Source organism: Myodes glareolus, chromosome 9 (assembly GCF_982192425.1).
Source record: "Myodes glareolus chromosome 9, mMyoGla1.1, whole genome shotgun sequence".
NCBI lineage: Eukaryota > Metazoa > Chordata > Mammalia > Rodentia > Cricetidae > Myodes > Myodes glareolus.
Window position 1 is genome coordinate 3,773,529 of NC_142034.1, and position 24,434 is coordinate 3,797,962.

A 24,434-nucleotide genomic window follows, 5' to 3' on the forward strand; every position below is an offset into this window, starting at 1 on the left:
CTAGAACACTGTCTTTTTGACTCCCAAGTGATGTTTGATCTTCCCCAAGCCAGGTGTGGTGACACACACCTGTGGTACCAACTCTTAGGAAGCTGAAGCAGGACTCTTGGGCCACAGTGGTAAGCCATGTATATAGATAGATAGATAGATAGATAGATAGATAGATAGATAGATAGTTAAGGCCAGAAAGTTAAGGCGTCTGCTGACAAGCCTAATTTCTGAGTTCAATGTGGCCTACATGGTAGAAGGAGAAAACTGCCTCCTGCAGGTTGTCCTCTGACCTCCACACTCAGCATGGCATATGGAAGCCCCCTCCCCAAACTTGATAAACGCAATAAAAGCTTTTAAAAACAAGCAAACATTAGATCTTCCTTAAACAGTACCCCACGGCGTGTCTAGTCAATGCTCCCAGACACAACCCCTCCTCAGAGAAGTTCCTTCTGCCTTGCTCTGCCCCCAGGATCCACCACAGTTCTTTCCCAGCCGCTGCTATCCCTAGAGTGCCCCCTCCCTTATCTCTTCAGCCCCATCCTACCCCCTTCCATTTTTACTTGGCAAATTACACCCTGGTCCTCCCTGTCTGCTCAGTGGGTGCTGTCAAGCCCTGGCAGGTTCAGGAGCCAGCAGCAGGGGGCAAAGACACTTGCAAAGAGGAACTAATAGGAAATGAAATAGCTTTTCTCCTCCGAAGACCCCTCCCTGTTCTGCCGGTAGACCCACCCCTTGCGGCGTGAATTGTTTCCAATCCAATCTCGTGTTTATTGAAGTTCCCTCCAGGGTAAGCTCGGGAGACGTCTCCCCCAGTCTCGTAGAGTGGCCTTATTTACCAGAATCCCCTCGGCGTGCCATTTAAGCATCTCCATTAACATTTCCTGCGCCTTGCTCATTGCAAGCATGGGCCCTGGGAGACCTCCAGGGTGGCGGCACAGCGGCGGCCTGCAGGAACGCGGGGCTGATTTTAATTGGTTTGAAACTGCCGCTGCCGACCACAGAGGGGTCCCTTTCCTTGAGTAATGACCTGGAATTTGATCACGAGGCTTTTTGTGAGTTTGTAACATTGAATGTACAGCTGTGTGAGATCAAAGCCACGCATGTCGCAGGCTGTGGCTCATGCCAAGCCTAGCTGTAAAAGACCTAGCTGGTTCGAGACACAACCAGGAGGGGGCGCTACTGAGCGAGTTTCCAACAGTTGCCTGTTGTCCTAGACTTACTGGTGTGAGGACAGTCCACCAGGAAAGATGGGAGATCCAGGGAGAGTCTTCACCAGGGAGCCTTCTGGGACAGGTCACTCTGCAGAGGACCCCATGATGCCTCTGCCCCCCACCCATCTTCATGTGGTGGAGAAGGAGTCACTTTGTAAGAGCACTGGTATTGCTTGACAACAGAGGACCTCTGCTTGACAAGGAAAAGTGGCCAGGAACCCAGCCCTCTCTAGTGGCCTTCGCGAGGGGTGGGGTTACCCAGAGGACTGAGGCCCAGTTCTCCTATCAGGAAGACAGCAGGGAGGCCTGGACTCCTGGGAGCAGGAATGGTCTTAGTCTAGAGATCATCATTTGGAACAGGTAGAGGTAGGTCTTCTTGGGTAAAATCACCTGATTTCGCATGGAATCTTGCTGTCAAATTTGTTCTCCAGTTGCTTGACCACTAAATCACCAGCCAGACCCTAAGCTCCATCTATCTATCTGTCTATCTGTCTGTCTGTCTGTCTGTCCATCGTCTATCTATCTACCATCCCTCTATCTATCTATCTATCTATCTATCTATCTATCTATCTATCTATCTATCTATCTATCTATCCATCTATTTATATCTATCATCTATCTATCTATCCGTCTGTCCATTCGTCTATCTACGATCCCTCTGTCTATCTATCTATCTATCTATCTATCTATCTATCTATTTATATCTATCTATCCATCTATTTATATCTATCTATCTATCATCTATCTATCTATCTATCATCTATCTATCTATCATCTATCTATCTATCTATGTGTTTGTTTGCTTGTTTTCCTGTTTGTTTATATGGCAGAATCTCACTGTGTAGCCCTGGTTAGCCTAGAACTTGATATATAGACCAGACTGGCCTCAAGCTTACGGAGATCTCTGCCTCCTGAGCGCTAGGATTAGAGCTGCAATCCACCCCCCACCCCCGGCCTCCCCTGTGCTTCTGGGTGCACAAAACCTCATACTTCTGGCCATTGTCATCTCATTCAGATAAGCAAGCCCGACACCTTCCCCCAAAGGCTTGTGGTATAGCTACACAGCCAGAAAAAGTGTGTGTGTGTAGGGGGGGGGGGGGATTGGATAACTAAGACAAGCCTCAGTCATGTGTATCTTCTTCCATGAGCTCCCCATGGTGGTTAATGTGGTGCTGTCCAGCCCTGCTGCCTTTCCTGCAGGGGCAGGGTGGGAGATGTTACGTAAGGGTTTTCCTACACAGCCCAGACTGGCCTTTACCTTTCAACTCTTTCTCCGCATCCCAAATACTGACGTCACAGGAACGGGCCACCACGGTCAGTTTGCTGAGTTGTAACAAAGAAATGAAGAGTCCCAGATAAACCCCAGTGCCCTCCGAACACATCCAGCTTCACAGTCCCCCACAACCAAGAACAGCTCTGAGTGTTCATTTGGTAACTGTTTGCTTTTTATCCTTGAAAAAAAAAAAAAAGGAAAAACAGAAAAAGAAAGAAAAGCCTTCCTAGGTCTGAAAAAGTGGCTCAGGGGCTAACGGGCTTGCAGTGCACACGTGAGACCCTGAGTTAGAACCACCAGAACCCATTTATAAAACAAACAAACGGGCATGGGGCAGGGGCATGTGCCTATAATCCTAGAACTAGGAGGTGGAGACAGGACAATTCCTGGGGACCACTGTGCAGTTATCCTTGATGTCAGCAAGCTCCAGGTCCAGTGAGAGACCCTGACTCAAGCAATAAGGTGAGGACCCACAGAGGAAGGCACTCTTGTTGACCACTGACTGCCACACATGCATGCAGGGGGCCACACACATATGCGCACATAAGTGTAACACACACATACACACACACATGCACATGCACACAGAGAAAAGCCTTCCCCTACATGAGTGATAGATGACCTGGCTATGTCCTTTTCAGGGCCACTCCTCTAACGCCTGTCTTTCAGCTCTTGTATTGGGGAACTCTTTCGGAGAGCGCCGACCATGAGGCACTAGGTGCTTGGCTTCCTGTGCACCAGGTAGTGAGCGGTTGGTCTCAGATGCACCAGATCCCGCCCCACCCTCCAACACTGAGGACCAGGCAGTGCGCATCTCTGCCTTGCTCTGCCTTCACTGGCACTGGGCTGCTGTCAGTCATGCCCACATGTGTGCATTCAGGAGCAAGGAGGGCAACCTGCTGAGTGGGGCTATGACCTGGCTTATGCTAGTTCATCTGTTGAGGGGAGGCTCAGTAGTCTCACTTGCTCCTGGGGACTCTTGGTCACCCTGCCTGCTTCCTGACACTCCTGATAGCAGCCTGTTCTAAGAAAACATTTAAGATAATGCATAACATCATCTTACTGATACCAGCACATGGCAGGTGGGGGCAGGAGATCAGAAGTTCAGAATCATTGTTGGCTGCATAAGTTCAAAGCTAGCCTGGGACACAAGAGATCCTGCCTTAAAACACATGCATGCATGCACATGCATTCTCTCTGGGGATTTCTTGTTAACCTTGCTACTTGTGGCCCCCATGCAAGTCTCTGTGGTTATGGCTGAGGCCACTTAGGGGCTGTGTGTAACATGAGGGGCCAGCTTGTTGGGGTTTCTGTCCCGCCCAGTACCCCAACAAGCCAGCAAGTCCCAAGGAAAATCACACGGAGTCTACATTAGGTTATAAACTGATTGGCCCTTAGCTCTGGCTACTTATTAGCTCTTATAACATATATTACCCCATTATCCTTATCTATGTTAGTCACACAGCTCAGTACCTTTTTCAGCTGGGCAGGTTACATGCTGTCTCTTCAGTGATCTGCGCAGGAGTGGCTGAGAGAGAGCTTCTGCTTCCAGAATACTCCCAGTCTCTTTTCTCCACCCCTACTTCCTGTCTGGCTTTCCCACCTATACTGCCTGCCTGGCCAATCAGCGTTTTATTAAAATATGATTGACAGAATACACACAATTCTCCCGCACCATTTCCCTCTTTTTTTTTTAAACAAAGGAAAATACCCATAATCCATTTGTTGGGAATGTGGGCGTAGTATTTCAGGATACTTCCTGCTGGTTGGGGGCACTGATAGTCTTAAGGGGACCTAAAGAAAATTTAGAGTTATAATCAAGTCATGACAGGAGTATCCTGTGAGTCTCGATCATCTCAAGCAGTAGTCTTGAATCTGTTCTGGATGTAGAACTCAGACATCTGGGCCATCTGTTCCTATCGGAGATTTTTCAGGTGGCCTCCCTTGGTCAAAGGTGATTATTCTTAACTCTGAATAAATCCAGAGTCTCTCGTTTTCTGTGGAAACAAAAGCAAAATCTCTTCTCCAAAGTAACATACCTTTTGACTTCAGTTTTGAAGCCAAGGTATTTTCAAAATTCCTATCTTGGGTTAGTTCAGCAGCATTTATAAACAAAAGTCTTTTAGCAGTTGTTGCTCCTTCCTCAGCAATCAAACAATTTAAAGAGAGCATAATAGCATACAGTATGAAGATTCTCTGTGCATTTTCCATCTTTATGTGGCTTTATTTTAACCTCTATTTCTTTTATTTTTACTTTTACTTTTTGAGACAGGATCTTTGTATATCTTTGTCCTGGAATAACACTGTAGACCAGGCTGTCTTTGAACTCACAGAGATCCTCCTGTCTCTGCCTCCCCAGTGCTGGGATTAAAGGTGTATGCTACCACACCTTGAACTCACAGAGATCTGTCTCTGCCTCCCAGGCATTGGGATTAAAGGCGTGTACTACCACACCTTGAGGTCACAGAGGTCAATCTACCTCTGCCCCTTGAAGTCACAGAGGTCAATATGCCTCTGCCTCCCAGGCATTGGGATTAAAGGTGTGTACCACCATACCCTATTTCTCCCTTTCTTTCTTATTTTTAATAACTTTCACCTTTAGCCAGCATGTATTTTTAACACATAGTAAACCATTTAGAGGTTTTTTTTCCTCTTTGAATCTCTCTTTACTGTATCTCTCTTTTTCTGACTACATGAGCCTTTAATTTACTAAGCAATATGGAGAGCTGTGACTTTGACGGCTAGATCCAGCTCATTCCTTAGCTTTTCAGCCTCAAGGCTGAGGTACCAGCCAGAGCTGTGTTCACTGCCACAACTCTATGGCATTTCAAGGTCCTTGCCAGCAAGCAAGCTGCAGCATTCTGCTCACAGACCACACTCAGTCGGACTGCCTGCCTGAAAGAGTCAGAGATTACCCTGTCAGGACAGCCCAGAAAGCCGGCATTGTAAAACAGCGCAGCTTTTTTCCTGCTACGGCTGAAAACCGAAAAGCATGCATTCAGCTTTTCATCAACACGGTTTAAGTGCTTCACGGCAGGACCTCTTTAAAGAGCTGCAAGGTTTTGCAGCTAAAGCTGAGTCAGGAAGCCTCTCTAAGATGAGAGTGCTTGCTTGCCTCTAGCAAGCAAAGTAGACCCAAGAAATTGCTGCTACCAACAAAACATGCTTTACTCTATTCTTTCCCAAGCTTTCTCAGGCTTTCTGAGGATTCAGTTATCCACGTCTGGGCGCCATATGTAACATGAGGGGCCAGCTTGTTGGGGTTTCTGTCCCACTCAGTACCCCAACAAGCCAGCAAGTCCCAAGGAAAATCACACGGAGTCTACATTAGGTTATAAACTGATTGGCCCTTAGCTCTGGCTACTTATTAGCTCTTATAACATATATTACCCCATTATCCTTATCTATGTTAGTCACACAGCTCAGTACCTTTTTCAGCTGGGCAGGTTACATGCTGTCTCTTCAGTGATCTGCGCAGGAGTGGCTGAGAGAGAGCTTCTGCTTCCAGAATACTCCCAGTCTCTTTTCTCCACCCCTACTTCCTGTCTGGCTTTCCCACCTATACTGCCTGCCTGGCCAATCAGCGTTTTATTAAAATATGATTGACAGAATACACACAATTCTCCCGCACCAGCTGTGACCTCTCACTGTCCTCCAAGATGGCCTGACCACCTGAGCCCTCAGCTCAGTTTGTCGGGAATAATCCACGGAGAGGAGCTGGGCTTCACTATCTGTGGCCTCCACCCCTGTGAGTTCAACCAACCACAGATAGAAATATCAGGAAAAATCATTGCCCCTGCCCTGAGTGTGCCAAGACTTCTTTCTTCCTCGTCCCCGGTCCCTAACAAGGCAGAGCTCAGCCAATTGCAAGTGTGACCCTGGACCAGCTTCTTGAGTACCCTGGCAAGGGTTCATAGCCTGTTGCGGGGCTGGGGAGATGGTTCAGCGGAAAAACACTGGCAATGGAGCATAAGGACCTGAATTCAGATCTCTGGCACCCATGTAAAAAACTGAATGTGAGGTACATGCCTGTAAACCCAGGACTAGAAGAGGCAAACGGAAGCCCACGGGTTCACTGTTCTGTCCATCTAGCCAAAGGCAGAAAAGCTCCAAGTTCAGTAAGAGACCCCATATCAAAAACTAAAGGGGATACTTCCTGCATGGAAGTATCTCTGTCTCTATCTCTGCATGGGCAGGCTTTGGAAAGCGAATTCACATATACTACACACACGCGTACCTCCACACACACCAAATAAATAAATGAATGAATGAAACAGTTTAAGTAGATAAGTATTTGAGAGAGGGAGAGCAAGATTAAGGGGTTTGTCACCAAGCATCACCAAGCCCCATGACTTGAGTCCATTTCCCAAGCCCTCATTGTGGAAGGAGAGACCCGACCCCCACAAGTTCCCCTCTGACTTCCACAGGCATGCCGTGGCGCACACATCCATAGTCACATCCACATATAATAAATAAAGTGCAGTGAAAATTGACATATATGCATATATGGGGTATTTGCATAGGTTTTATGCAAATATTACACCACTATGTCTTAGACTTTTGAGCATCTTTGGATTCTGATATCCATGGAGATCCTGGAGTCAGTGCCTCCCAAGGGACCAGGACACCTGGCTTTGCCTGTGGCTGTGGGAGGAGGGGCAGGGTTTATTGCCAAAGGCTTCTGGTGTGCTTGGAAACTTGAGAGCAAGCCCTGCTCTCCAGGTAGCTTTGTTGGGAGCCTAAGACCGCCAATCCCTTTGCAGCTCACGGTGGGTAGGAGTCAGGGTTCTGGAACAGCAGAACTGCAGATCTGACCTCCTGTGGTTCACGGTAGTTCGCAATCCAAGTCCTTATACAGCAGGCAGAGACAGTACCGCACCTGCCCTGCCCCTCCCCCTCTTCCTCAAGGCTGTCCCCAGACCCTTTGGGAACTGTAGAGGCTCCCCCTCTATTCCCCTACATCCAGACAAGACAGCTCTGATCACAGCCTAGGGATAACTCCACCTGGGGCCTGCAGGGTGGGGTGACCGAGTGATGAATGACCGAGGAAAGCCATGCTACATGGAACCCTGCACACTCAACTTTAGTGCTCTGTGGCCAGGCCTGTGCCTGGGAGGTTCTCTTTCTGAATACCCCTGGCCTGGTACTACAGTAAGCAAGCCCTTGCAGTCAGCAGAAGCCTCTGTCACCCTGCTGCCCCACCGCTGACAGCCAGTGTGACCATGTAAGAGCCAGACCAGCAGGTTTCAGAAGTGGGAGAAGGAACCATGGGGAGTCGGCTGTAGCAAACTGGCCAGCGCCAGCAAGAGCAGGGTGGCGGGGTCATCCATTCTGGACTCTCGATTGCTACCAAAGCGCAGATTGTGTGTTTTGGGGGTGAGCCTCCCACCATTCTGCTGAGGTTGCCCCCTAGGACCATTGTGATGGCTACCACATCACACTGTGGAGGCTGCAGAGGTCACAGAGAAGTCCCCCCCCCCACTTTCCCCTGTCTTCACCTAAGCTCTACCCAGAGAAGACTCAAGGGAGCCTGGGCAGTTTATTGAGCTAATAAAATCTCAAGTACACAAGTTTCAGAGACCCCTGGGATTTGTTTACTTCCTATAGGGGTCAAGGATTTCCCAGCCTGAGATCTTTTGTTCTACCATCCCAGTGTCCCCAGCCTCGGAAGACACCTGTCACCTGAGAGCTAGTTGTACTATCTGTGCCCACCTTGAGACACTGTTCTGTGAGCCTGACACACAGAGAGACTTATTCCTCTTCCTTGCATGATCTAGTCATGTACCACCTACTCATACTCCTGCCATGAAGAGGGGTCACACTGTTATGGTAAAAATAAAATGCCCCAGGTCCCCAAGTGGCTGCAGTAGGCAGTGGACATGAGGTCATGGCGGGCCACGAAGGCAGCTGGGTCCCAGGAGGGAGCCACGTGGTGGATGAGAAACAGAGACATGGATAGGCACACACCATGCAAAGTGAAGTTGGATATTTATTTAGTGGGTTATGGAGGGGAAAGGGAAAGAGAGAAGGGGAGAAAGGAGAAGAGCAGAGAGAAAAGACGGGAGGGGGGAAGGGAGAGAGGCAGAAGCTGCCTCTTTGGGAAGGAGATGAAAAAGATAGGACTGCAAGCAGAAGAAAGACCTGCCTGCCTCAGTGGTGGACTGGGGTGGGAGGGTGGGGAGGTAAGGGGGCAGGCTTGTCTCTTAAAGAGACAGGACAGACAATTACACACACTGTTTGTTCTTTTGGCTGTCTCTTTTTTATTTCTTTTTGGAAAACCTTTCCAGCCCCTTTTCACCCCAGCCCTCCTCTTTCGCTCTTGGATCTTCCCTGGTATGCCTCATTCTCAGCGGCTCCACCTCACCTTGGTACCCACAGCCCTGAGAATTGATTCTGAACACAGTTGGCCTTAGTACACAGTGCTCAGTGTGGCATCCCTGCATTGCAGCTGTTGGCGCATCGTAAGAATTGAGAAGCGATAGTCAGGAAGTGGGGAAGAGTGCTGGGGCCAGAAGAGGGTTAGGGAGACACTGCTAGGGAGCCTGGTGCAAAAGCCATGGTCTTGGGGTTGGGGCTGACGTTCAGGCTGGGCGTCCTCACTATAGCCTTGCCCAACTTTACAGAGTCAAGACTGCCAGCAGGTTCCAGACTTATGACTAAGTTCTTCTCCCTGTGGTGGCCTTTTCATGTCCTTTTCCACTGCTGAGGCGTACCCCCAACTCCTTCAGGGATGTGGGGGGCTCTTGTAGTCTCTTGACAGAAACAGCCTCCCCGGGAGTCCAATCTAGAAGAGAGCTCCACAGGCCCAGTGAACAGAACCAATGGGAGCAGGCTGGCCAGATGGCCAGATACATTCATGACTGATCTCATGGCTCTCAGGAGAGAGTGACCTGTCCAGCGTCTACAGGGCAGGCTGACTACGTTGGGAGTTGCCAGCCCAGCCTCAAGTCAAGCCCACCTCACTCTTCATTTTAGGATGATTGAATCAGGCCCACCCACACCCTGAGACTCATCTCCCATGAGGGGACAGATCGTAGATGTCAAATCAGTCAAAGAAAACCTAGATTATGTTGGGATGCATGGCTGGGACCTTTCCAGGTAGACACAAAAGCTGACCATCAAAAGTTCCATAGCCCTGTAATCTGGCCAGATGGGCCAGGCAGTGAACTCCTGCAACAGAACTCCACCGTGCTTGTGTGTTTTAGATACAGGCCGCTAGCTCTTGTGAGGTTGTAGAAGCCGGGGCAGCATGAGGGTGGAGTATCACTCTCCCTAGGACAGCAGAGCACATTCTCTCAGCCAGAGCTGCAGGCCTGGGCAGAAGCCACAAGGAATGTGGGAGGTTGGGGAGGGGCTTTTAGGTCAGAACTCATTCAGCGCCCCAGTCCTATGTTGTGTGGACCTCAACAGGTGGGAAAGGGCAGCCACTGGTGAGCTGTTCCCACGGGAATGCCGGAAATACAGAAGGGACAGGAATGCAGGAACCATCCCTAGGGTATAGATGGGGGATGGCTGGCAGACGCCTTGAGATGGTAGCATCCCACTCCAGGAGCACAGCCGGGGTTCCATGCAGGCTAACCAGCACCAGGCTATGGAAGCTTGCAAGGACCCAGGTGTGGAGAAGTTGGGAAGCTGGGAGTCCTGAAGGAAAGAGGCATGGCTGACTGTGAAGAGCCTAGCTCCTGGGGAATGTGGACTTAATTTGAAAGCCTTAAAAACGTCACCAAGATATCTAGAAACTCGTCCCTCTTTTGTGTATGTGTATGATACATTTGTGTGTGTGCATATGCACATGTGTGCAAACGCGTGTGGAGGCCAAAGGTCTACATTCATGATCTTCCTGAGTCTGACTTTTTGAGGCAGTCTCTCACGGGGCCCCTGGGCTCACCAGATTGGTCTAGACTGACTAGCCAGTCAGCCCAGGGTCTCTTCCTATCTCTGTCTCCTCAGTGCTGGGATTACAGGCATGTGCTACAGCACCCAGCTTTTTATGTTGGTGGTGGGGAACCACACTCATGGCCTCATGCTCGTGTGGCCAGCCCTTTATCCACTAAGGCATCTCCTCAGCCCCCAACTTTTGCTTTTTGAAAGAAGTGAACTGGAACATGCGTGACACACGAGAGATCACAGGTGGGAGCTGTGACGGGAGCCCGAGGACAGTCGTGCTGTTTATTTATGAATGAACACATGTGTTCACCACGTGTTGAGTGCTGCCACATGTGGGTGTTGGTCTGGGTGCTACATACCTGGGGTCGCCTGGTGTGCTGTCAGGAAGCTGTCGGGGTCCATGCCAGTGACTCCACAGATGATGCTAACCTGCCATGGTCATGTGACCACGAGAGGATAGGGCGGAAAAGGACAGAGGAAAACTTCAGGGTGCAAAGTCAGAGAGGCCTGTCTGAGGGGACACTGCCCCACATTTGGAGGTCTCAGGGAAGAGTATCTAGCCCTGAGGTCAGGTCGACTTGTTGGAAGAGTTCTCAGAGAGGAGGGCAGAGGTCAGGAAGGAGGAGGATGTAGAGTGAGTCAAGTGAGGCAGTGCAGGTCAGGTGAAGTAAGAAAGAGTCCTTAATTTGGGTGAGGTTGCTTGCTGTGCAGAATCCCTTCCCAATCGCAAGTGTCTAACCCATAAGCAGCTGCTTTATGGAAGGTGGATGCGGACTGCCCTGCTGAGCGGCTATGGGCACGTGCCATGCCATACATTCCCTTCTCAGAGTAAGAGAGACTGGAAACCCAAGGTCAAGATGCGGGCAAACCTCATATCAACCTTATCACAACATGCAGGAGAGGAGAAGCTGCTCACAAGGGACCGAACCCCGTACGAATGGGCCGTCCTCACAGCTAATCATGTCTCAGGCCCCTCTCTGAATGTTCCCAAGTTGGGTGTTGGGAATTTATCACGTGGTTTGGTGGGGACCCTAGCAAGTGCAGACCAGAGAAGACCCTGGATCTACCCATTGCTGACATGGTCCAGCAGAGATGCAGGACCTAGGGCTCCCTGGACTTGGCAACACACTCTCACGTCGGGCTGAGAGCCACTGTGAGACGCACCATGTTGTATGCTGTGAGAGACAGCTCAGGGTAAAGAAGGGGTGCCTGTGGCTAGCTTGGAGGAACTCTGGCAGGTTTGGATGGAAGGGTAGCCTAACTGGGCTCCAAGGCATCATTATAAGCCTGGCAGTCCCTTGGGGTAGGACATTGCCACTGAGGTTGAGCCCAGTGATTGAGAGGCTGGCAGTGGAGGTGACATTAAGGACACAGCCACATAAGGGCTGTGCTGGCTGGAAAGGAGAACGGGCCCCTTGCGGGAGACCGATCAGAGGGGCCATCCATCAGTGGTCCTCCTTTGTCACCTCGTCCCCCACCGACAACCTCCCTCTAATCCACGACATCTTCTCACCTTGCCATTGTCACCTTCCCCTTTCAGAGCCATGACTAGCCAGCGAGCACCTGGTTATCCCCCCCTGCCACACACTCTGCAATATTTCCTTCTTCACAGTGTTCAAAAGACACTGCACTATATCCTGTGATATTTCTAATCAAGAACACAGGACGATATGCGTCTGATGTCTCCCAGACTTAAGAGGAGATTGAAAATGATTTCATTCTCTTGTTTTCCTTTTCAAATGCAGGGCGAAGTCAGAAGGACCAAGGGGAACCGGCCAGCCTTCCCCGGAGCTGGCCCACAGGCCTCTTCGGCGGGAACCTGTCCTAGGAGTGGCCCATTCTGCAAACAGGTGTGTGCTTTCTACTCTGCCGTGGCTGGTTCTCAGTGGCCAAGGATGGCCCACGTGGGCAGGGGGAGGGGGGTCAAGTGCTATGAGAACAGGGGTCAATAGAGGGGAGCCAGGCTCTGCCCAAAGGAGTGTTCATACTGTTCCCACCATGTGAATCCCTCGCCCCCTCGCCCCTGTGTTGTTCACCTGCCCTTACCCCTCCCCTCACTAAAATGCAAATCAGTATGTACATAATAGATAATTAATAGACTGATCAGCCAGCAAGGGAGGTAAGTAGATAAATAATTTTAATTATCCTTGGGTTGCTCATAAATTCCCTCACTGCCGTTTTATTAAACTCTGTTTACAAGAGTCATTTATATTCCGTGTCACTGTGCCAAACTCTCCTCCCTTCCTCCTCCCCGGTTCCCTCCAGGTCTGACCTAGGATGGCATCCCACTGTGTGACCACAGGCTCTGCTTCTAGCAGGGTCAGGGTCCCAAGGAGGGAGAAAGCTTTGCCCAAGTGACCAGGTTAGACAGCGGGAGGGAACATGGGCTCAGTGTAGCCCGGGAGCTCCAGCCCTTACTCCCCAGTGTGGCTTGGGCCAACTGGGAACCTTGGTTACACTTGGCACCTGTGCTGTGGCTATGAATTCGTTCTTCTCCCCAGGGATGCCCTTGGCCTATGAATAGCCCTGGCTGAGGTTTCCTTGGTGCTCTGAATGCCAGGAGAGAAAGCAGGTTACTAAACACAAAGTAAAACTCCTACAGAAGATCAGGGCCAGACTCTCCCAGGCTATCCCAGAAGTGTGGCTGGTGGGAAACCAGGCCACTCCTCCTCCTCCTCCTCCCCAGATACCCCGGCCTAGGTTAGTGGGTGTTGGGAACCGTGGTGGCAAATGTGTGCCTGGTTCCCATGGAGCTGAGCGTCAGAGAGGTGCTAGAGGGAGACTGGCTCAGTGGGGCCTTCCTCAAATGACAGTACCATGAGGAGGGACGTCTTTCCTTGGAAATCTTTCTCATGTACTCTTTCCGTCTTGGTTGTTCATCAGTGTTGATGTCTCCCCATCGGCATGAAGGAAAATGCATTGAGAGGACCTGGGTGTCCCTAGCAAGGCTTCCTCTGGTCCTATCCTCCTCCTGTAGTCAGGGTAACTTGGATTGAAACACTAATGCGGTGGGAACAGAGGGCCAGGGGCTGAGCACGGGCCAGGGAAACACTCTCTGAACTCGGGCATGCACAGGGCTGCCCTGATTGCATCCATTCTTACGACAGGCCCAGTGTCAAGAGCTGGGAATGTGTGCCTACTGAAGGTGCGATGTGGAGAACAGAGGGTGCTCCACCTAGGTGTTATCTCTTCATGCCCATGGTCTGGCCAAGGGAATGTAGTCTTGTGTCTCTGTCTTGTTGATGCTCTTGTGCCCAGATGTTCTCCCTGCGCTCAGCAAGATCATGGTTGCCCAGCTCGTGATTGACAGAGCAGTGCTCACACCTGAGTTCCCTGGGCACAAAGCCCCTATCATGCAGGCCCCATGTCAGGGAATGCTCTGTAGAGCATGACGCTGTGTTGCTCGGATCCTTTCTAGATTTTGCTCCCAGAAATGAAGTCAGGCTGTGGATGCTATTGCTCCGATCAGATGGGGCCCCGGCTGAGTTCTCTGAGGGTGTTTTCTTAGTGGTCAAATCCAGATGTCTTCCAGTTGCTGGGCTACACAGCCACTGTGCAGGGCTGAACGAACCCTGGTTTCTGCAGCCGATTGGCACTGGATGGTGAGTTGGGTTGTGCGCTCTCTGCTGATTGTTCTTGACTCCTTGGAGGGAGGCTGTTTGCCCTGGGCAGAGGGAATGCAAGCCGAGCTAATGGAGAGGCCTTTTAAGTTCCTCTCGGTAGAATTAAAGCCTGAAAAATGGCTCATTGGAGGCTCCCTGCCCTTTTAAGAGTTTGTTTAGCTCAGAGCTTTGCCGTCTGCCCTGGGTCTTACCTAGCCCACACAGACCAAGTGGGAAGGTGCCAGGACCAGGGAGAGGAGAAAGAGTTCACGGGAGGCTTTTGACTACCTCTTCCTATTGTAAGGATCATGCTGTCTGGTTACCAAGCCTACCATAGCTGTCTGGATCAAACCTCTTGGGAGGTGTGAGACCCCAGCCATTCCTTAGAGAGCAGCAGCAGAGTTCAGCTTCCTGAAATCCTATCCAAGTCCCTCGGGGCAGCACCGAATTACTGACTTTTCTCATTTCATTACAAATACTCTTAGCATTTTCTATCTGTCTCTGTTTTGTGGAGCTGTATGGATGGCAAGAGAAAGAAAGAGAAGAAAAGAAAAGAAAAGAAAAGAAAAGAAAAGAAAAGAAAAGAAAAGAAAAGAAAGAATGGTTCAAACTGATGCTTGGGTGCCACTCCTCATGATAGCCAGGATGACTGGCTTCCCCAGGTCTCACTATCCCCTCCCCAACACACTGACAAGAGCCCTACATCAGCTCCTGCCTCATACATCTGAGTCACCAGGACCAACATTAGGAAGGGGGTGATAACTCACTGATGACAAGCAGTTAGAGTGATGTTTCCTGTCCTGGAGGAGCCACTGCTTTCCCCCAGACAGGGTCTGAGAGCGGAGCTGTGCTGATCTGTCCTCAGAGTCCTAAGACCAAGGACTCTGAACAGTGTGCCAGAGATGCTAGATGCCCCAACCGCGGGCAGGGGAAGGAGTTGAATTCTCATACAGACATCAATAGCGGTGTTCTTGTTCCAGAACATGGTTTCACTGTAGATGACTTTTCTGGTTGTCATCGGGTGTTACTGGAGCTCCAAGAACTGTAGAGTGTAGCTGAGAATGATGGGACCTTCAGTGTGTATCCCTCGTTCTCTCCCGATGATCTTAAACCAGCCTCCCTGGAGCCCAGAGATCCAGAGACCGCTGACAGGATTGCTATCTTTTTTTCTAATCATCATTTTTCTGTTATTTATGCCTGCCTCAGCCTCCTGAGGGTGAGGTTTAGAGGCATCATGACTACGCCTCTATTTTTAATTCTTAAGATTTGTAGCACAAATTTTAATTTTTCCAATTAATAAAAATCCAGAGTCAGGTATCAGGGGGTGAAAGTGAATGAACCAGAGAAGCAGAGCAGCCAGCCACTAGTTCTTACCTCTACGAAATACTGAAACTGCATGGGGTACCCTGTCTCTACCAGTCCTCAGACTGAATGCCATCTCTGTGAACTTCAGACTGAATTCTGAGCTCCCGTCTCCTCCTGCTTTCTGTTCCTCTCTCTGCCCAGCCATATCACTCCTGACTCTACCTCCATGGTGCTGGGATTAAAGGTGTGTGACTCCCAAGTTTTGGAAGTAAAGGTGTGAGCTACCACTGCTTGGTTCTGTTTCTCTTTTAGAGTGATTCTCGTGTAGCCCAGGGTGGCCTTGAACTCACAGAGATCCATCTGCCTCTGTCTCCCAAGTGCTGGGATTAAGGGTGTGTGCCTCTACTACCTGGTCTCTGTGGCTAACTAGTGTGTTTAGCTCCCCACTCTGATCTTCAGACAAGCTTTATTTGTTAGATCATAAACAAAATATCACTACAAATATTTGTGTTTATTATTACATGTTTATTAATACAAGTACATGTGCATCTGTGTGTGTCTATGAATCTGTGTGTAGTTAGTATGCACATGGATACATGTGCCTGCAGAGACCAGAAGTGTCAGATTCCCCGGAGCAGGAGTTACAGGTGGTCATGAGGCTCCATGGTTAATGGGACCCAAACCCCGGGTTTCTGCAAGAGCAGGACATGCTCTTAACTACTGAGCCATCTCTTTAACTCTGAGGATTACTCTCTTTAAAGCAAAGTTAACCCTTCACATGTCTTCATCGCAACACAAGAAGAAAAGTAACCAAGGTGCTTCTTGGAAAACGCAGACGCATGAAGCAAGCTGTCACAGCCACTGTGGTGGCCCAGACATTTTCTCCCCTCCCTGGCTCTTGAGACATCTCAAGAAAGCAGCTTCCCGACGCGTGCTGTCTTTGCTTTGCTTTACCGCTCCTTGATAACCGCTTCTGTTACTTTGTTGCACGGAAGTGCCATCTTGTAGCCAATCCTTCCAGGCCTGTTTTGAAGTACACAGGCAGGCCTCAGGCACTGACCCTGTCTCCAAATTCTATACCACATTTAAGAAGACAAGAAGAAGCATTTTTCCAAACAAGAAGTAGGAGATGGTAGTTTACTTTAGAAGCAGTTTTCAGATACATTTAAAATTTTTTGAAAAGTAGCCTCCCCCAAGGTATTAGTTAGTGCTCAAAAGATATATGAATTCTCTACTCTCGTTCCCATTTGTCCACCTCCAGAGCCTTCCCCTTCCTCCATGGAGGTCTTTTCTCAGTACACATGCTGATGCTGATGTGGGATATGTTCATATACACTAACATGCACACATATGATCAGGCATGCATACGTATGCAAACATCAGTTCACATATAGGTACACATGCACAACAGTTGCCCACATGCTTATACTCTCAGATACACATGTGCTTACACATAGGTCTATGGACACAGTCACATACAACTGAATACATGCAAACACAGGCATGCCTATGCGCATACCGGCACTCACATCCTGTGTTTAGCAACATGTTCCCATCGTCAGCTGAAAGGTGATGTTAATTGAATTCTTTCTTAATCACATCTGTGTATCAGACATTCTGCTCCTAGCAACCATTCCCAGGGAATGAACAGTCATTTCTTTCTCACTGATAAAAGGAAATAGATGTTGATGAGGTCGCTGGGCTGGTCAGTGACCCCAGCCCATGTGACTTATTATTTAATGAGAAAAACAGAAAACCCTCAGAAGAGATCATTGACTGAACATCCAACCTCACACTGGAAGCTTAGCATCTGCAAGCTTTGTGTTCTGCTGGTGCATAGCTGTTACCATATAGAGAGTGACATCATCACTCCCAATGAGAGCATCTACCACCCCTCAGCCAGCCGAAAGCCCTGCGGGGAGAAACAAAGGGAAGACCAGAAACCCAGTCTGCTGCCCAGAGTGAAGCCTCAGTGCAGGCTTGTGTAACCATACTCCCTGCAGGCGCCAGCAGCCAGGTTTCTGGTGTGTTTACATTCAGTGGGGGGCATATGTTTTTTAAGCATAATTTGCTGAATTGAAATTCATACAGCACAGATGCCAACCTTCCATTCCACGAAGGTCAGTGCATCTGACACATTTATACCACCGGGCCCCCGAGTTCGGGTGAATTACAAATTGATCTTTAGTGCCTCCTTGTTTTAAAAGTGGCCCTCACTGTCATCAGCCCTTTCCTCTCTCCTACGGTGCACTTTGCAAGTCAGGGTGACCTCCGTAGCCCAGGAAGCTCAGGATCTGGCAGGCAGCATTTCCTCCTTCCTTCATAACCAGTCCCTGAGGGGATGCTGGGACCACCAAAGGCAAACTCCTGACTCCACGCTGACCGAAGAGCAGCTTCCCTAGTCACCTGGCCTTGGTTACTCATCTGTAACACTGAATGCTGGCACCGTTCTGGAAGGCTGCTGTCTGTTGCCTTATCCTGGGGAACACAGTGCCTAGACGAGCTATTTGATTTTTATTTTTAGCCTGTGGCCAACTCCACATAGCTAGCTGGACTCTTGACTTCAGCACAACACTCTCATACTGTCATGGTGCCCCCTCCTCTGTCCACCTCTGAAACCTTTGTTTTTCCAGCCTTGGCAATCACCTGGCTTGATGATTTTGCCTCTGAGAGTCCAGCTTCTCCATAATCTTCTAGAGTGAAATCAGCTAGTGAGAGCAGAGTGTTTTCCTTTTAATGGCAGATAGTACCCTACTGGAATGGTGGAGGCAACTTGGAGCCTGTCAGTCACATGCGGCTCAGGGTACAAGGTAGCTATCAATGTGGCCCAATACAACATTATTAGTTTACTTAAAACATTGACATCTTTTAGCACATTTGTGTAGTATGTATGTATGTATGTATGTCTGTGTGAATGAAAGCACTGAGATTTTTAAGCGTATGTATATAGTAGCATGTATATGTGGGTGCAAGTGCACATGTGTATGTGAACAGGAGTCTTCCCTGATCACACTTCTCTCTTTTAGGCAGAGTCTCTCCCTGAACCCAGAGCTTACCGAGAAGGCTAATTAAACTAGCCAGATTGCTCCAGAGGTTTTCCTAACTCTGTCTTCCAAGAAACTAAATGACAGCTAGGCCAGCACATCCCCCCAGCATTTAGTATAAACTTTATAGATGACATCACATGGCACTGGCACACAAAATAAACATGTGTGCTCTCGCAATCAATCCATAGGCGATAGGTTGGACACTCTGCTTTGTGTCTTCACCTGCTGATGGATATAGCCCCCAGCCCCTTCACCCCTACCCCTAGCCCCCTCACCCCAGTCCCTCAGACCCCCACCTCCTAGCCCCCCCATCTCCAGCCCTACCCCCATCCCCCACCCCATGACTGTGAAGGGAATGGCCACTAGGCATATAAGCCGTGTTTCTCTCTTCCATCTGGGCTCTCTGAAAACAGCTGTTCTTGAAACGTGTTCTCCATGGGGGTACATGGCTGTTTTCCCTCCTCTTGGTCAAGCCGGTCCCTGTCAACCAGTCTGTGGATGTCCATGATCGACAGTCTTGTGGGGTCCCTCTAAGCATCAGCCTGTTTATGGAGATCTTGGTTGCTCTCAGTCTTGGTGTTTTTCCCCAGAGCCTAGAAACAGTGTCCCGGAGACCATCAGTTTAGGCAGAGCCAGCTACTCACACACACTGTCCTCTACCTCCAGGGCTGGCTCTGCTCGCTCTCCCCCCCTCCCCCCGCCCACGTCTTCAGTCTATCATGCACACAGGGACTCTCCATCCTCCCGCATGTCTGCGTTTATCTCATTGCTATGAAGAAAGAAAAGACACATTTGTTAGCAACCGGGCCTGCGGATCAGCAGAGTGACTTATGTTCTCTCCTCCGAGCGTGTTTTCCTTCCTTATTCTTTCCAGCTCCACTGGACTCTCAGAGCCCCCCCCCCAGAGCCATATCGAGCCAACTGGGGACTCTATCCATATCTTAACGGAGTGCTCCGGCCTGGGTGGCTCAAGCGAAGGGCATTTATTTTCCCCGTTTTGCAGGCTCGAAGCTCAGGATGGAGGAGGTGTCAGCAGGGCTGGCTCCCTCCGAGGCTGGATAAATAAAAACCTGTGTGCAGTCTTGAAGTGGCTGCTGAGTAGATATTGAGAGCGGGCGAGCAGCAGTCTCCCTTCTTGCCGGCTCCCTGTGTGCTCACGTGACTGGCCATCCGTGTGTGTCTAGGCTTTGATAGCTTCTCATGGCAGTGGGTCAGGCCTTCTCTACCTGACCTCATTTTAACTCAGTCACCTACTTAAAGAGTTTCTTCTCCAAAGGCAGTCCTTCTCTGAGGCCCTGGGGTTAGGGCTGGCCCATGGCTGTGACACCTCTGTCCGTCTGTGCACACAGAGCCGGGCCTCCTTGAGGTCTACCCTGGACAACGGTTCCTGCACCACGTACTGCTTTTGATTTCTAGGCTCCCCTCTCATCCCAGTCCTGCGTCCCTGAGTTCAGCTTCCTCTGTTACCCTAGGGTTTGGATCCAAATGAAGGTATCTGCATCCAAATGAAGGTCTCAGGTTACAAGTGTCTGCCTCTACCTCACCCCTGAGCACCTAGTCCGCCTGAAGCTCAGGCAAGAAGCCTGCCCTATAGATGGGGACACCGGTGTGGGGACGACATGCTTACTTCTGTCCGTCCCTGCTCCTGAGTCCACATGACAGTGGTGCTGGGTTAGCAGGTGTGCTCCCACTTTGAGGAAAACCGCTCACTGCCCCCCAGCACTCCCTCCACCTCCGGGTACTTGAGTGTGGCGGTGTCGTGGAACAATGGCCTGGATAGCTAACCCTGAGTGCTGAGCGCACCAAGTGACGGCTTCGAGAGAAGCCGGGGACAGAGTCTCAACAATGAGCACCCTGGACTCTGAGTGGTGACTTCTGATAGCTTGGACTTCTGTTAGGTTAGACCTGAGATGGCTTCTTCAACAGGACCTGGGAGGGCAGCGTGGCTCTGCTCCATGAATGCACCTCGTTCTGGGAGTGGGGGAGGGGTTGACATGACAACCCCGGGTGACAGCAGAGCTTCCACATGCCAAGGGAAATGCTGGATTTGGTCACTGAGTTCTGTCTGCTCTAGGTCTTAACCTGCAAGGCCCTTGTCAGCAAGAAGTGTTCCACCCACAGACATGTAAACCCCAAGTCACCACCCCAGGGGACGGCCGACAAATCTCACCTCCTGCTCCTCTGCCTGGGCACACACTAGCCATGTGCACTCCTGACCTGTCTCCCTGCTGAATCTGCAATTTGAGGTTGAGCTTGACTCAAATGCATCTTTGCCTACTGCTGGTCCCCAGTATTCTGCCCTGTTGCTGGTTTTCTTATTCTTTGGCTCTGGGGGCCTGCCACCCAGCTCCCAAATGAATACACGGAGGCAAATCATTCCTTACAAATGCCCACAGCATGTCCCCTTTGTGTGGAGGCGGCTCCTTCCTCAAGGGCGTTGTCCAATGGCTTCCAACCAAGGTGGTGGCAGAGATAGTGGCCCCCAGGGACCTTCCCTGGCTTCTGGAGTCAGTTTCATTGTTCTTGGAATTGCACCGTGGGAGTATGGGCCACTTGTGTTGGCTTTTCACTGTGTGTGCATCAGTACACTGGGAAGTCTCTCACCAGACCCTAGCGTGCTGTGTAACTACCTGATGGCACCCCGCCCCCGGGAGCCTCGAGAATAAGTGCTGCCGTTGTCCCACTTTCCCAGACACGTGCTTCATTTCCTGGTTCAGAGACTGGCTGCGGCTTTCTGCTTTGCCCGTTTGGATAGAAGACAGCAGGCTTTTCTGGTCCAGACCAATTTTGTTTTGTTTTGTTTTGAAGACAGGGTTTCTCTGTGTATTCCTGGCTGTCTTGGACCTTTCTCTGTAGACCAGGCTGGCCTTGAACTCAGAGTTCTACCTGCTTCTGCCTCCCAAGTACGGGGATTAAAGATGTGCACCACCACTGCCAAGTTCAAACCAATCTCTAAAGAACAGCTGGAGTTATGTGGGACTCTGGGTCACCCCGTTTGTTCCTACAGTGGCTTGGCTTCTAGGCAGTCCCCAAGGTTCCGTGGGCAGGTCTGCGTGACTGGTTGTTTGATTGTAAGTGAAAAGGGACTCAGAGTTGGCTTCATATCCCACAGTGGATAATTTCCATCTTGCCCTGTGGCTACCCTACTCTGTGACGGCTCCCAGCCTGGCTCTAGAGTCCTGGGATTTCTGGGGTGATGAGAAAGGGACTCAGTGATGCTATGGAGATGGTTCTGGGGGCTCATGTTACCAAGGAGAGACCTCCCCTCAGAGATCATCCCCGTTTGGAACTCCATCCCTCTACTCTGGGCTGCTGCAGAGGAAGGTTTTGGATACGGGAATGTTAAGGACATCACAAACAGAACACGACCCTGAACAGGATCAGGAGGAAAACAGAAACAACTGTTGGGGAGGAAGGAGAGGGAGGATAAAAAGAAAAGAGAAGAGGGAGAAGGGGAGGCAGAGGGAGCAGAGAAGGAGGAGGAGGAAGGAGAGGAGGAAGGAAAGGAGGAGAGAGGGAGGGAAAGGGCGCATGAGCATGTCCTGTCTGGGGCTGGAATCTTCCATTGGACTCTTTCCTGGGAGTTTAGCCCGAGCTTGTGGGAAAGGGGTGCAGGAGACTGAAGACGACTCCTGTGAAGTCAGTGGACCCCTGCACTTTCCTGGTATGCTCATGCAGGCCACTTTTACATGTACGTACCACGTAAAGTCTCTAAATGTGTTGTGATGTGGCACTCGGTGTGACTATTACATAATGATACTGTCCCCAGACCAGATGAGAATACTGACGTCAGAAACCCCCCCCCCTCTCTCTGGGGGTGGGGGCAGTACGGCTGTTCAAATTTTAATGTTGCTGATGGCAGGCTATTTTTCTAGAAAGTTTGTTTGTGATTTCTTTTCTGAGTCTGTGGGCCTGAGAGCACCATGCATTTCCCACTGTGAAATGTGTCGTATCAGCAGTCTGTGGAGTGAATTGATATTAAATGCAACAAAAATCTCTAATTTCCCTTGATTCTGCTTCTGCCCTCTGCCCTTCTTCAGCCCCTGCTCAGGGTCCCCCGTCTCTTCCCCCGCCAAGTGTGATTGAAAGTAGAAGGATGCACAGCTAAGGACTCCGTGGCAATCTATGAAGAAGGTCTCATTAATGATGTATTATCTACAAACAGCCTCTCTTCTATACTGCACCAACACTTACTCCCACTCCTTAAAACTGTCACGGAATATGTCACCTGCCATGCATGGGCACTAGGACTGGCCTGAAATGCAGCACGCTACAAAGAGGTACCAGGTGTTCCCAGGACTGTGTCCGATCAGAAACTCGCCCCGTATCTCTGTAGGATAGACTATGCCCGGGAGGTGGAGACTCAGTAGGAGAGGAACTATATGTGATGCGGCTGGAGCATCTGAACACTCGGGGGAAATGAAATGAAATTGCAGCAACGCATTCTAAGTGAGTCAACACCTGACTTTGCTCGTACAGACCCTGCAGAGTGCAGTTTGCTGCCCGGTGCTACCCCTCCCCAGCCGCCTACCCAAAAGGCCCTCCCTCCCCTGGGCTGGACTCAGTGGGAACTGGCTCTTGCCCAGCATGTACAGAGAGACCAGGGCCCTGGTGTCTTCCATCCCTCTCCCCTCCAGGCCATGCATTCCCATTTACCTCCTGACAGCCCCACCAAACAAATCTTGATTTAAGAAATCAGACCTGACAGCTATATCTGGTCCTTAACATGCTCCAATTGCCAGGATCTGGAAAATCTGCTGTGGGCAGGCGGGATGGCCTCCAAATGCATTTTCAGTGTGGTGGATTGAGCGAGGACATGCGTGTCAGGATTCAGCTGCATATTGCATGGTTCGTGGGCTCTGGCTACTGCCACCAGATAAAGCCACAGCCTCTGGGGAAGGTCCCCAAATCTAAGCACATTCCATGGCAGACAGACTTAATTAAGGAAGTTCTTGAGAGGACGGCAAAGAATTCGAACGAGGAACAGTCAGGTTTGAGACTAAATGAAGCCAGCAGCAGCATCGTGAGCCTTCACAGTCATTCACTGATTTGGGAGGTGAAATGCTGATGGTGTATGCCCACAGGAATGGGCAGAGGATGTGTGGCTCTGGAGTCCTGAACCCTTGTCCCTCCCATGCTGCCCCTGCTTCCCTCAGAAGCCAGGTGTCTCCTGGCAACAACGCGGTGCCACAACTGGATGATGGTAATACCCAGTTTAGCCTGATAAACTGGCCCTGGTCCCATGTTCCTCTGAATGTTTCAAGTGTAGGTAAGTTGAGGAAAATGCCGTCATTCACTGGAAAGGAGTAGAAAGCAGGGTACATCAGCCTGGCTCTTCTGACCGCAGACAGCATCCACATGCTCGCAGAGGGACAGATGGAGGGGCCCATCGTGTGCAGTGTACATGTGCTCCTCATGTGGAAGTCAAACAAATGGCCATGTGAGCCTCTGTCCTTGCCTCTCAAGTCTCAGTGGGTCCCATGCCAGCCAAAGTCTCCCCATGCAGTCAGAACTGGGCTGAGACCCAAGCTAGAACTTTCTGGCTGTTTCCACCTCTGGTTCTTTAATGACCTGTAACATTCTATTGCTATGGGGTAGCAATGCCCTCGTCTGTAACACCCCCAAAGTAATAAATTAACTTAAAGAAAAAATGAGTTGATGTGAGCCCCAGAAAAGGAACTTGGCCCCCATGCCATAAACTTGATTTTATCTTCTGAATCCTCAGTCTCTTCCCCAGATCAGTTCAGATGATAAAACCATCTGATAAATCAGATGTCTGATCAGAAGAGGTAATTTTAGGTGGCTTTGGAAGACTGTGAAATATAACACAGGAATGGGCTATCGGCAGTGTGACATTCTAAATGAAGAGATGCTTCCCATACCCCCATCCTTAGTGTTCCTGCCAAGGAAGAATCTTTTCATGAGGGCAGAGGGTGTATGAAAAGCCGAGGCACAGCCTCCAGGGAGGACTGGTATTCAATACCAACTCCCCAAAGGAAGGCCACACTCCCAAATGAAGTCTGCTTGTGTCTTACTTTTCCCGACATAAAGGAAGCGGGTGATTTCCCCCCAAATGTGGTTCTGAGTTGGTGGAATCAGAATACGACAGGCAGAGGTC

At 50.1% G+C, this 24,434-nt stretch overlaps 1 protein-coding gene across 5 annotated transcripts in view; it reads left to right on the top strand.

The window, feature by feature from the left end:
• The window catches only part of Rbfox3 (RNA binding fox-1 homolog 3), a 428,716-nt gene that overhangs the window by 232,406 nt on the left and 171,876 nt on the right, over positions 1 to 24,434 (top strand). For all 5 annotated transcript variants that reach the window (XM_048451828.3, XM_085696130.2, XM_087909701.1 and 2 more), the window contains one exon: positions 12,108 to 12,212. The gene's annotated coding sequence lies outside the window, so the exon portion shown is untranslated. Of the gene's footprint in view, positions 1 to 12,107; positions 12,213 to 24,434 lie in introns of those variants that run through there.